A 12,754-nucleotide genomic window follows, 5' to 3' on the forward strand; every position below is an offset into this window, starting at 1 on the left:
TTTTATTTTTAGTTCTGGTTTCCCCCACCCCCCCGCCCTGGGAGGAGAGGGCACGGCTCCGGCGGCGCTCCAGCCGGGCTCGGCGGGGGGGAGGGGAGGGGAGGCGGGAGGCCGGCGGAGCGAGGCCGGGCAGCGGCCGGTTCCTTCCGGCGAGGCCGCGGCCCGGCTGGGGCGGCGAGGCCGGTCTCTCCGGGCCTAGGCCCGGGGCCTCGGAGGTCGGCCAGGGCTGCCGGGGGGGGTGGAGTGGGTGGGAGGGAAGGCTTGGTTGGGGCGGGGAGCGGCAGCTCCTGGGGACGCTCAAATGTCAGCGCAACCCGGAGCCACCCCGGTGCGGCGGTGGCGTCGCCGCCACTGCCCCTGCGCCGCCGGTCGGCCCGGATGGTGCCGGTAGGTGTGTGCCGGAGGGGCTTTCGGCCCGATGGCGGCCCAGCCCGGGGCAGGCGGCCGGCCTCTCGGGCCGGTCTCTCCCCTCTGGCGTGCAACTTCTTTCCCGCATTGTAAGATGGCGGCGGGTTCGCCTAGTTCGGGTTCTTTCCGGGATCTCTCGCTTTCTGCAATAACATGACACACACACCCGCGCGTCCGCGCTCCCGTCGGCTCCGGAGCAGCCGCCGCGGTGCCATCGGCTCCCCGCATTCGCTCCCCGGCAGCCCGGGGCCGGCCGGGCCCGCCCGGGGAGCGCTGGCCGCCTCGCCTCGCCCCCCGCGCCGGCGGGAGCGCGCACCGCGCCGCCGCCGCCCCGTTGCACAATCGGAGCCGGGTGGAGTAACTTGAAGGCTAACTCGGAAAAAATGCCGAGGTGATGAAAGTGTGGCCGGTTTGGGGGGGTGGATTTTTTGTGGTTTTTTTGAGTGTGGGTTTTTTTTTGGGGGGGGGGCTTAAACCTCTCCCGGGGAAGACTGAGGCTCCCGACGTGAGGTCGTGCTTGGGCAGCTTTAGGATTCCTCGGCGATAGCAGTTTGGGTTTGGGAATTGCTGGGATGTAATTGCAAACGCCATGGGAGCGCAGTGGCGTTACCGGGAAGTCGCTGCTGATCTGTGCTCCTACGCGAGCGACGTGGAGCGGTTACGTATTTCGAGAGCTGAGAGGAGTTTCTTGGTCATCTCGGAGCCTGCCAAGATGGCAGAAAGTCAGCGCGTCCTGGAATCGGGGGACTGAACTTCGGTGCACAAAACACCTTTTACAGAGGGTGTATAAAGTTTGCCTGCTGTAATTTCACATCTCTGGCAGTGCTTGCGGGCATATTTTAGTCAGAATGAGCTTATTTATAATTTATGAGTGAAATGATAGTTCTGTTATCCCTGAAAATTTAAAATCTATTCTGGGTTAGTGGTAGCTAAATGAGTCGTCTTCAGAGTATGGCTGCGCTCTCACAAGAATTTGAAAACAATTCCTTTTGAATCTGCCATCAGAACTTGTTCTTGTGGTGGATGATATCACTTGAGTTGAAACACAGCTAGGATACTCCCTGGAATGCTTTGTCATCAACTCATGCTTATGAAACACATTCAGGCGCTGCAGGTAGGAATATATTGTCAAACACAAACCAAGACAAGCCTCCACTTACATAGTAATCTAGTGGTCAAAACCTTAAAACCATTCACCATGACTCTTGAATCAGTAAGTCACCTCTGACTTCAAGGTTTGGGCCTGTTCTGTGCAGTATCTTGTCCTGTATTGACATTTTGGGGCACTGTGTAGTAGCAAGCTTCTTCCTTTGCCCTGTGCTAGAGTTTAGGACTGGTGAGACGGTTGGGTTAGGGTTCTTTTTGGTTTGGGTTTTTTTTTTGAAGGTGCTTTTTTAAATCACTTCAATCACACTATGCTACAAGATACGCTTCCAGATTCACATAGGGTTTACAGTTTTGATTTCGTATTTGCCAAGCTGGAAAAAGATGGTTTGCTAGAATGAAACCACTGCTTGCAAGTAGCTTTCTTTACAGGCATGGTTTCCAATACAAATGTTTACTGGGATGGGATTGAGGCTGAAATCCAAATATAGCATGGCCAATTTTGTAACAGGGTGGTTGTGTATTTAGATTTTAATCTTGCCGGCTGGTAAAGCCAGAGAACGGCACTCTGTCACCAGTGAGCTGAGATCCCCTGTCTTCCAATTGTAAGGTCACAAATCGGACCTTGAAACTCATTGTTGGCACTAGATCAGAAGAGTCTAAAGAGAGACCAGGACCTCAGAACGTTGTAATCACATGTAGCTGATTTAGTCTTTCTTGTGGTATTACCTGTCAGAACTAGAATTCATCGTCTCCTGCAGCAGATGACATCCCAGATGCACCAGTGAAGGTATTTTCAGTCTGTTTGGCTGTCTTTGGCTTTATTGACTTGATATATCGAGCAAAATAAAATTCTTTATTACATTGGGTGAATCAGACTTTCAGACTGTATTAGTGTCTGTAAATTTAATCTGAGGTATGCTACACGTTCAGAATACAACTCCTACTTAACACGGAACTGGCATATTCTGCTTTTGGCTTGGAAATGAAAGCACATGGGTATTCATGGGTTATGTGTTGGGATGTACTTCTGGAATGCCCTTTGTAAAGCACTGTCCAAACTGAAGTACTTGTCAGGTACATAATCAGTCCCCAGCAAGATTGTGTTATGCTGGAGCTCATCATCGCACCTGTGCCATCTGTTCTGGAGGTAGCTTGCATTCAGTTGGCAAAACTCTGCTTTTCTTGATGAGGCTTGCTTTGAAAAGAGTTGCAGTTTTATTATAAGAAGTGAGTGCTTTTGCCATGGAGTAGTGTGAACCTGCATCTTAATTTTAACTGTTTCCTTTCCTGAGGATGAAATTTACCCACCAGTTGTGGGTTTTGGGTTTTTTTTCCACAAATTCATGCTGATTCATAAGCTTGTATCTAAATGCTTGATAGATGCTGGTGGCACATTGTCTTGGTCTGAAGTGTTGAGTGGTTCCTGCTAAATGCACATCTTGTAATTGCTGCAGCCTGTTGGTGCTTCCGCTTCGAATGATGGTGATCTGGTAGTAAGGAAGCACTTATGCAGGAGTAGGGAATTGGGAATGAGTAAAATTGAGAAAGCTTGGGAATGTTACATTGTTGATATATGTCCATTTTATCACTGCTGTACACATCCATTAAAGCGAGGTACTATAAAAGGTGTAAGTAATGATCTTGAACAGGCTGAAAATAGAATTAATACAGGAGATGTATGCGTGAAATGTCTCACCTCTGAAATCCTTCAGAAAACTTGTCCCTGCTGTGTTTTATGTCCATTTGGTTAAGCATAGCACAAGCCAGCATCATTATGTTGGTGTATTTTATTAGAAAAATCTGAAGTGGAGTTGACATCCTGAAGGCTGAAGGTGGCAAAATCATTTATCGCTACTTAAGTACAGGTAGAAGGCTTCATTGACAGTGGTGGAGTGGAGACTAAATAAGTATTTTGCTTAAGGCTATAGCCTCCACTGCTAATCTTAGATGTATAATTAATTGCAACTTTACCCCCCCCCCCCCTTCCTCCAGATGCTCATAGTAAGAAATGCTACTAACTCTGGAGGTACACAATATTTTTCAGAGATTGAATGTAGTATGGAGCAATGAAGGCAGCGTAGAAATCTGCATTAGTTTAACCAAAGGTAAACTTCTATAGGAGTGATTCAGAGTTACAAAGTCTGCTTATTTTGTTTTAAACTACTACTCTCTTTGTTTGAACTTAAGATATTTTTTAAAAATTCCATACTAACTAGAAAAAGCTGTTTGGAATCAAATTGTGTTCTCAGAATGAAAGCTACAATACTTTATGTTTGCAGGCAGTCTTGGATTTCGTTTGCTGGTCTTACTCAAAATAGTTAAATAACTTGAAGTTATGTGACTGATCTTATGCTTTGAATGAATGTCTAGAAGTAAGTCTGGATTTGTCTGTTTAGGGGCTCAGAAAGTTAATCTTAACTAGCTAATGAGATGCAGTTGATCTAAGCTTAGTTAAAATGCTTTAAACGTTTGTGAGTGCATTCTGTATGTATTGAATTGTCTTTTTTTACTTGAGTTAATTCACCTTAACTATTTGGAGCATCCAGGGGTATAGAGAGTCCTGCCTCAAGTAGATAATGCAGTGGAGCTATGACACTTGGTTAGAAGGGTCGTGTTGAGCCAGAAGGCAGTGGTTTGTTTTAAATCATGAGATTTCAGTAATGGAGTTCAGGAGGCAGGAGTATGGAAGAACTTCAGTGTTTTTGTACATGTCAGAATAAAATTAAGTGTCAGATGAAAGTTGTCATCACCTAAAAACTGTTTAAGATTTAGCTTATCTGAGTAGTCAAAAGTGACATTTATACTATGAAATTAATGTCATTACAGTGGAAATAACGCTTCTTAATTGGGTAGGCTTGATACCCATATTCAAGTCCAGCATTTACTAAGGTCTTGGAAGAGTTTTAAGAACAGATCATTTTTTTATGAGAGAGAAAAACTGATGCTTACTTAACTAGAAAGTTTGGACTGCAGTAACTTAAAGATTTCTCCTGTTAATTGGGCACTGTGCTTGTGAAACAAGTTCCCAGTCAGCATAGGTTTTCAAATATGTGCATTGGAATGGGGGAAGAAGGGGATTGTAATTTCACTTAAGTAATTTACAGAACTTCAGAGATCAGTATTCCATTAGATGGGTACTTCTTGCATACCTTAAAAACAGAGTTCTCCAGTATGTGAAGGATTTGGGTGGGATAATGTACAGGGTATAAACGTTGTCCAGCCAAGATATTCTTCACAATCATTCCAGCTTTTAAAGATCTGTTTTGTTAAAATAAGCCAGTGCTTTTGCTATTATTCACTGCGTAAATTTCTTCTACAGAAGAGCTGATGTAGGACTCCACAGCAGAAAGAGCTCCCTTCAACCACCTCCCCAGTCTGTAACCAGCTCTGAAGCATTAAGGCCTTTCGTTGCACTCATACATTAATGGGTAAAGGGTGGGGGAAGGATGTAAACAGCTGTAAGTAGCAGCTGTTGAATACAAAGCAGTAAACTGCCTCTTGCCAAAGGCATCTCTGTTCCTTGTGGAGGCAACCTCTAGCCTGGCATCATCCTCCACCCGCGGACATTTTCTGTGTCCACTTGGTTGAACTGTGTTGGGAGGAGAGAGAGGGGATGGAGGTTCTTAACCTTGTCTGAGATGTCAAGTGACAGCTGGTAAGGAGGAGCAGAAAAGGGCAGAGTTTTTGCGTGGTTCAGATTAGGGCATTCATACTCTAGCTCAGATAAATCTTTCTGTTGCAAATATTAAGGTTTTGCCACTTTGTAACTGTCTGCCCTGTGTTCTTGTATAGGTCCCTCCCCTGTGCATCAGAGCTGGCAGATGGGAACATGTGGTCTGCGTGTCAGCATTAGGTCTGATATCTCAGTATAAGCTGACTTTTGTCGGTAGTTTAGGCTAAGATGCTGTAGCTTACATTGAAAAGGCTGAATTACAGGCATGCATTTTCTCCTGTGGCTGATGTGATGTATTAACCTGCTGGTATAATATGCAGGGGAAAAAAGAATTAGGGTAAGAAATTAAATCAGCAAGGGGAATGTACATACAATTGCAGGCAGTAGTGCATTTTTATATGCAGTTGCTTTTTGTCCAGTTGGCTTTATCAGAACAGAGTCTTAAACTGTGTTGAGTTGCACATGCTGAAGAGTTTTGTAAACTTCTTGAATCTAACATTAATGCCTCAGACACTAAATTGAAAGTATAGGAGCTTTTTTAAAAAACTTTCCCTTCAGTGGGCTTTTTATGGGGCACTGATCTGATACATTAAATGTAGTATGTTGCGTTGGAAAAAAAAATTATTCACAAGTTTAAATTGGTGTTTATGCTGTTGGCAACTCTTCGTAGAACACTTGGATGTAGACAAGGTTTAATGTTGAAGAATGGGCCTAATTGAGCATTGCAGGATTCAGGACTGAAAGCTAAAGAGAGGGGATTTTTTAAATTATTCAAACATTATTCAAAGCCTTCTTACCAACAGTAAGCTTAGTATTAAAATTTTGTGTAAAGGAAGCCTTTGTTCTGAATCTCATCCCTTTGAGATACATGATACGCTAGACATCTTCAGGATCTTCTGCAGGTTTTTTCCAGTGTAATTGTGATAGTTTTTTTTTTTAATTCTCATTTTAAGAAAGCAAGATGGAGGGATTGTAGACTGCTTTGCAAATGTTAGGGCCCAGTAAAAAGAGACAAATGTTTAATCCTTCCCACAAGCATCTGGACACCAGAGTTGCAAGCTGAACTGAGTGCAGATGCTTAAGTGCTTTAGGCCTTCCTGATGGAAGGGCATGAGGATTGTGTTAAGTGCTCAGCTAACTTTATAGCAAGCTTTCTTTGTAACCTGGAGTTAGGTTGGCCAGGTGCTCATTGCTTCTGAGAGCTCTTCCAAGAGCTCCTTTAAGTTTCTAGTATAGGCGAGTGTCCTGCTCTAAGGCAGTGTTTCCCAACCTTTGATGGCTTATTTGAGTAATAATGCTGGATAATTCTCCAAATCAGGTAACCAGACTTTTTGGTTTTCTTTTTAGCCTTAGTTTTAATTTCTTCTTGCCTTGAGTAATTCAGGAGAATCTTCTGAATCACAATTTACCAGATGAGCAATGGCCCCCTTGTGTTCCCCTAATTCAGGGTCTGTTCACAAACACTATTTTAAACGGTTTTTACTTATTGTATATTTTTTTTTTCAAGACCCTTGTGGACATTGGTTTTCTCTAGATAGCTGAGGTGGAGCTCATCCTACAGACAGGCCCTTAGTTTTGCATCTCTACCACTAGCTGTTCAAAACAGAACTATTATGAAGGGTAGTTACATGTGATAGCATAATAACGTTAGGGTAATTGCAGAGCTGTAGGTAAGCTAGTGTAATCATCCCTGCATAGCTGCATTCATGGGATATACCCCTATGATATATTGCAGTAGCTTCCACATGTATCTTTGGATCCATACAAAACATGGACAGGTAAAAGTCAAGACAGTTTTTTAAAAGCAGAGCTGATTTTCAGAGTTTATTAAAGTAGTAAATTTAAGAATAATAGATCAGACTACATCTAAACAATGAATTCACCACAGTGATTACAGGTGTGGTGTTACTTGTTAGAATATTAATTTGATAACATTGTTGTGCGATCCTCGTTTCCATACATTTCCTTGAAAACATGGAGAATTCTTGTGCCTTTATTCAGAAAGGGCAGACTTGGCAAGGTTAAGTGCCCAATTAAGGCTGCTTGTAATTTCTACAAAAACTTGCCCCGTGTGCCATCCATCCCCAAAGCTGTTTCTGTAGGCTCGGTAAAGTCTAGGAGGGCCCTGTTGCATGGAGTCCAGGGCAGTGCATGTACAGCTGCTGCTGCTTTCAGTTGATGCATTGGATGCAGGTGACTGGGGTTCTGCTGCACCCTTGACGAGCTGCAGGGCAGTGTGTTGGAAGGCTCTCCTGTAACGCTGCCAAACCCTAGCATCTAATGAGTGTTAAACCAGCATTTGTGTGAAATTGTCTATCACAATGCCAAAATCTCATTCCTGAGTGGTAGCCATCAGGCCAGAGTGCCTTACTTGGAATTCAGACTTCTTTCCAAGTACATCACTGTTTCCCAGTCACTCAGTTTCATTTAGCTAGGTGTGTCTTGCTGCTTCTCTTATGGCTTCTTAGTACAAGTTACCTTCTTTGGGGGCTGCATTGTAGTCCTGGTTTACAGAACTGAAGTTCAGTGGTTCTTGCACGAAAAAAAATCCAAGTGGAAAGTAGGCTAAGTTCCAGGGTCCAATATTCAAAAGCTTGGGAATGCCAGAATTAAAATACCCAGTTATCATTGAATGGGTAGGTAGTCAGTGTGCACAGCCCTCATTCTAGACTGCACATGGGTGTTTTAATAGCTCTGTTATTTTCAGGGAATGGTAATCGTTTTAGTACAACAGAACTGATGTGTGTAAAGCAGTCAGATTTTCTTCATCTTGAGTAAGACAGCTGCTGTGGATTTTGATGACTTTGGGGGAAATGAGCCACACCTTTCAGTTCAGAGCATGACTGTGGGTGTGTACTTGCCACCTTCTTTCAAAGTTTGTTCCAAAAGCCTTTTCTGAGTGACCAGGAAAGGAAGGTTGATAACAGCTCCTTTTCCAGTCGGATCTGTCCAGCTGCAGAGTTGAACTCTGCAGAAGGTTGGAATACAGTAGAGATCCACTCTGAAATTTGCCAAAAGCTGTTACCTACCATTCTACACCTTCCAGATCTCAGAATAGATGAGAAGATGTAGACAATAGTCTCATTCATGGAGGGCTTGTGTACTGAAAGGTAGGCTCTTTGAAAAGAGAGTGTGTAGTCATCTGAGTAGTTTGTATCATAGTCCAAGCACACAAAGTGACTCAGTTACAGTTGCACAGCAGTCTGGCATTTCCTTCCTTGAGTGTAAGGCTTAAAAAAATGAATGTTTCTATGTTTTTCTTTTAATATACCATTATGATATTGCTGTTATAGATTGTACAGACAATATGCAGTGTGTAGCCTGAAAAATCTAGTAGTAAAGGCTTGATAAAGAAGAACCATGAAAGATAGAAGCAGCAGAATAATTAAGATGGGGACAGTCACAACTGGTACATTCCTGGTCATGTTTTGGGTCTTTTACTTTTCGGCCCTTGCTGTTTTCTGTGACTGCTTTTCATGTGTTTTCTCTGCATATTTGTGCTAAGTTTTGTTTCTGTTTTTTTTTTTGTAATGACAGGAACGTACATCTTTCTGTATCATGCACTGTCTTTATACTTGGGTTTCGATCCATTTTATTGTTAGCCAAATGGCCAGCTTCTTTGAAACTGATAATTTTCTGCTGGTTACACTTGTCTTGTGATGTGTATTGTGCCATTGCTTTCTTATTCAGCTTAGAAATCCACATTTGATGTTTTTTCAAACTATTATTTTCTGCTTTCAGGGGTAATTAATTTTTGTGCTGCAAAAAGGTTGCAGATGCAGGTGTGTGGGATGAGGCAGTAGTTCTTTGTTGGTTGACACTTCTTAATCTTCAAACAAGCTTAAATGTTCTTCCCCTCCCTTTATAGCTGCTTCCAATCCTTCCTTCTTTTTTAAAGCTGTTTTCAGCTGTGAGCTAATAAGCAAGACTAATGCAGTGATGGATTTTTGGATGCTTGGAGTTTGAAATGCCCTGTTTGACACTGACAACGTTAGACAAGCACTCAAATTAATAGATATTGGGTTGGTTTTTTTTTTGCTTAAATGTTGTTTTTTTTTTTTTAATTTAAACTTCTGATTTAACTGCGTATCACCTTTCATGCCCTTCAAGGTAGGATGAGTTATTGTCTGGAAACTTAAAGGAAATTAACCCTACTTTTTCCATTATGCTTTCTTGATTACAAACCAGAAAGCTGCAATATATGATTTTAATAAATAATGTGTTACAAACCAATATTAAATCATTACAAACCAGTATTAATCTGAGTTTATGCTTGCAGAGGAAAATGGGTGATGTTCTGTCACTCTGATGGGACTGATCTTCTGCCACTCTGTATTTGTCAGCTGCTACTATCATTAAAAATAAGCCCTGGCTATTTCCAGCTTAAACTAGAAAAATGTAGCAGTAGTGCCACAGGGAGTATGAATTCTGACAAATGAGAAACAAAAGGAGCTGCCGCAGAATCTGCTTTACTTGGTACCTTGCAGAAAGGCAGCTTGGTAGGCATCAGGATGCTACTACTTAAAAAATTTGCTCAGACCTGAAAACTTCTGTGAGAAAAGCAGCTAGTTCCCTTTAATATTTTCCTTTACAGTCTTGCTCATGTGTATTTGTAGGTATCCTTTGTCATTCTTTAAATTTTCTTCATCCTTTAGTATGACTTCTATAATCTTTGAAATAGCTGGTAGAGAGGAACAGTTTAAGGGTTTTTCAGCAGCTTTTCTGTTCCCCACCTGCCCCCCAAAAGAAGTGGTTTATGGTAGGATCGTAGTCCTGCGTTCACACTCATGTGTCAGTGTTTTGGATTATCATTTGAAGCATAAGCCCTATTTTCTGTGTTACAATTATATTTGTGCAAAGCAAGCAGATTAGTTAGCTTTTTATAAGCATTTATTTCTTGAAAACATTAGTTTAGTTTTTTGTTAGCTTTTTGGTGGATAGAGAAAGAGAAGAGAGAAGGTTGAGAATGGGGCTGTTTAGTGTAACTGCTTCTCGCTACAGAATGGGAAACTGGCAGAAGACTGTGGTCTGAGTTTGTGTTAAAGCAGGTCTGTCTGTCTGCAGGGATGGCTGCTGTTGCTGTGGTTCGAGTTATCTCTCTGTTCCCAACCTCTGTTGCAGAATTGTGCGTGTATTGAATATGCTACGTTACCGTTGTCCTCTAACAGTAGCATTGGCACTTAAATGGCCTTTAAATCTGTAAAATGCTAAGTGACTAATCATCCTTGTGGAGAGGTAGGAACTATCACAGCTTTATATTTGGAAACTGGGACACAGAAAGGCTGATATGCTGGAGCTATACCGGAAACCTCTGGCAGTGCCAGAGGCTGCTAGTCATGGTTGTAATTCAAGACTAATCCTTTCCGATGGGCACATAACGCATCGCTCTGAACCAAATTTGGGCTATTGTTGCTATGTAAAGTCTTTGGAATTTGCTTCATGGGATTTTATATTTTTTCTTAAGCCACCTGTAAAGTGAAAAACTGTAGCAGCTGACTCCAGGAAAATGTGGGTTTGATTTATGGGATTTTTAAGAGTTTGGGATGTAGCTTAATACCTCTTGACCAAGGAGAGCGCTACTGAAACTGAATGTAAACAAAAAGAAGCAAAGTTGGAGGTACAAGTATTGCAGCAGAAGGAATATTAGAAGCATACAGCCATTATACATAGAAAATTTACAGAACAGTGCTTGAACATTTTTTAATTCTAGAATACTAGGTAAATTCAAAACACTGGTTAAATGTTTCTTTGTAAAATTAAACTTAATGTGGTCTTTGTGAGAAATGGGTGAAAGCAGGGGAACAATCATGAGCTAGTTTATTTAAAAAAAAAAAAATTTGCTTATGGAAATGATGAAGCTTAGTTTGATGTCAGAGGTATTTTTCAGCTTAAGTATTTTCCAGTTATAGACTATTTGCTCTTGATTGCTAAGCTGAGAAGGTCAGTTTGTGTTTCTGCTGCTGAGTGGGAAGCCTTAAAAAAAAAAAAGCTCCCATTCCTTGAATGAAATGCTTCAACTGTGCAACAAATATCACAGCCCATGTGCCTCTACTTGTTTAGTTTCTAGTTATTCCAGTTTGTTGGATTCAGCAGTGGTAGCTTTCAGAGGGAGGTGCTTAAAATTCCACAGGGACCTTTCTGCTCCCGTGTGGCAGAAAGCCTCCCTCCTTTTCTGTAGATGTGCGATGTTGCACACTTCACAGGGAGGTGAAATGGGTCTGGTGTTACTGTAAGCAGGCAAAGCTAGCCAGTGCGGTTCATGTTTGCTTGACATTTTCTGTGACACTTCACACTCCGCTGAAGCAAACAACTTCACTGCAAACTTCGCTCTTCTGACCGTAGCACCTAAGAGAAGCAAGCACAAGGATGTGTGCCGCCTCAGCTTCTTTTCTTCCTGAATATAGTGGGTGAAATACTTGTTCTGGGGTTGCAATGCTAAGTGGTCTTTCATGCGTTTCTAACCTTATCAGTATTTTGAACTGCTTTGTTTAGCACAGTTAGGGTTTTTTACTGAAGTGTTTTGGGCCAGACAAAACTTAGTCCTTTAGCTTATGAAAATCACTGCTTGTTTTCTCTAGAACAGTTCAAGTAGTTAAAAGGGGCAACTCTGCATGGACATGTATTTTGAAACAACTGGAGACTGGAATATTAAATTCGTGTGTCTCGGCTTGTAAATTATTCTTAATATTACGGAAGGGTGTGTTTTGCAGAAATATTTCAGTGGAACTTATTAAATTTAATATTTGTCTTACATTTGTAATCCTACTTACATTTACTTTTCCTAGTTGAATTACTGATATACTTGAATTTTCCTGATGTATTAAAATACCTTATTTTTATCTTGGGTACTGATTTCTGGTGTCTCTGAAGATACTGCTATCTTTTGAAGAGTACTCTAGTCTAATGCACATACCTCTGACAGTCCACTTTATGCTGATCTTCTCATCCTTGTCTTGCTACTCATTTTTATAATTTTCATAAACTGCATGAAGAGCCTTTTCATAGTTCTTGGTCCCTGTGATAGGGTTTTTTTTTTTTTAAAAATAGAATCTGATCTTCCCAGATTAAATCAAATAATCCAGTAATAACTACACAACAACACAAAAATAGTAACATTTTTGTCTTTCTGCTTATTTTATTGCTACAATGTATTTTAAGGGACCAGATATCTTTTTTTCTCTTATATTTTGAAAATGGTTGATTGTTCATCTTCTACATTTCTTGTTTGCCTTTACTTGGATAATACCAATCTAACTTAGCAAACTTTTTGGAGGGTGCTGAGCAACATATGGACCTGTTAAGTGATATATCATGGCAGAAATAAATCCATCACAGGGACCCCTGATAATAACCCCTGATAAGTGTAGAGAAATGCATTCTAAATCAGTTAACTGTGATGATCTGAAAAGAACTGTTGCTCTTGCTTCTAAATAATAGCAGCAGCGAAATGAGCTGTAATATTAATTTCATTGTGCCATTGCTTGTCAAAACTGATAGAATTGTGTTTTATCGGTCTGATTCCAGGACAAAGCTGAAATCTGGTTAATCAGAAAGTTCATCAAAATT

The 12,754-nt window shown here is 41.5% G+C and overlaps 1 protein-coding gene across 6 annotated transcripts in view; it reads left to right on the top strand.

The window, feature by feature from the left end:
* The window catches only part of UBE2D3 (ubiquitin conjugating enzyme E2 D3), a 36,474-nt gene that overhangs the window by 14,174 nt on the left and 9,546 nt on the right, over positions 1 to 12,754 (top strand). Inside the window, exon 1 of one of the 6 annotated variants that reach the window (XM_040598536.1) lies at positions 196 to 215. The exons of 2 other annotated variants lie outside the window; for them this stretch is intronic. The gene's annotated coding sequence lies outside the window, so the exon portion shown is untranslated. Of the gene's footprint in view, positions 1 to 195; positions 216 to 778; positions 800 to 2,281; positions 2,303 to 10,675; positions 10,697 to 12,754 lie in introns of those variants that run through there. 3 more of the 6 variants (XM_040598491.1, XM_040598501.1, XM_040598510.1) reach the window with 3 other exon arrangements.

The sequence above is a fragment of the Falco naumanni genome, chromosome 1 (assembly GCF_017639655.2).
Source record: "Falco naumanni isolate bFalNau1 chromosome 1, bFalNau1.pat, whole genome shotgun sequence".
NCBI lineage: Eukaryota > Metazoa > Chordata > Aves > Falconiformes > Falconidae > Falco > Falco naumanni.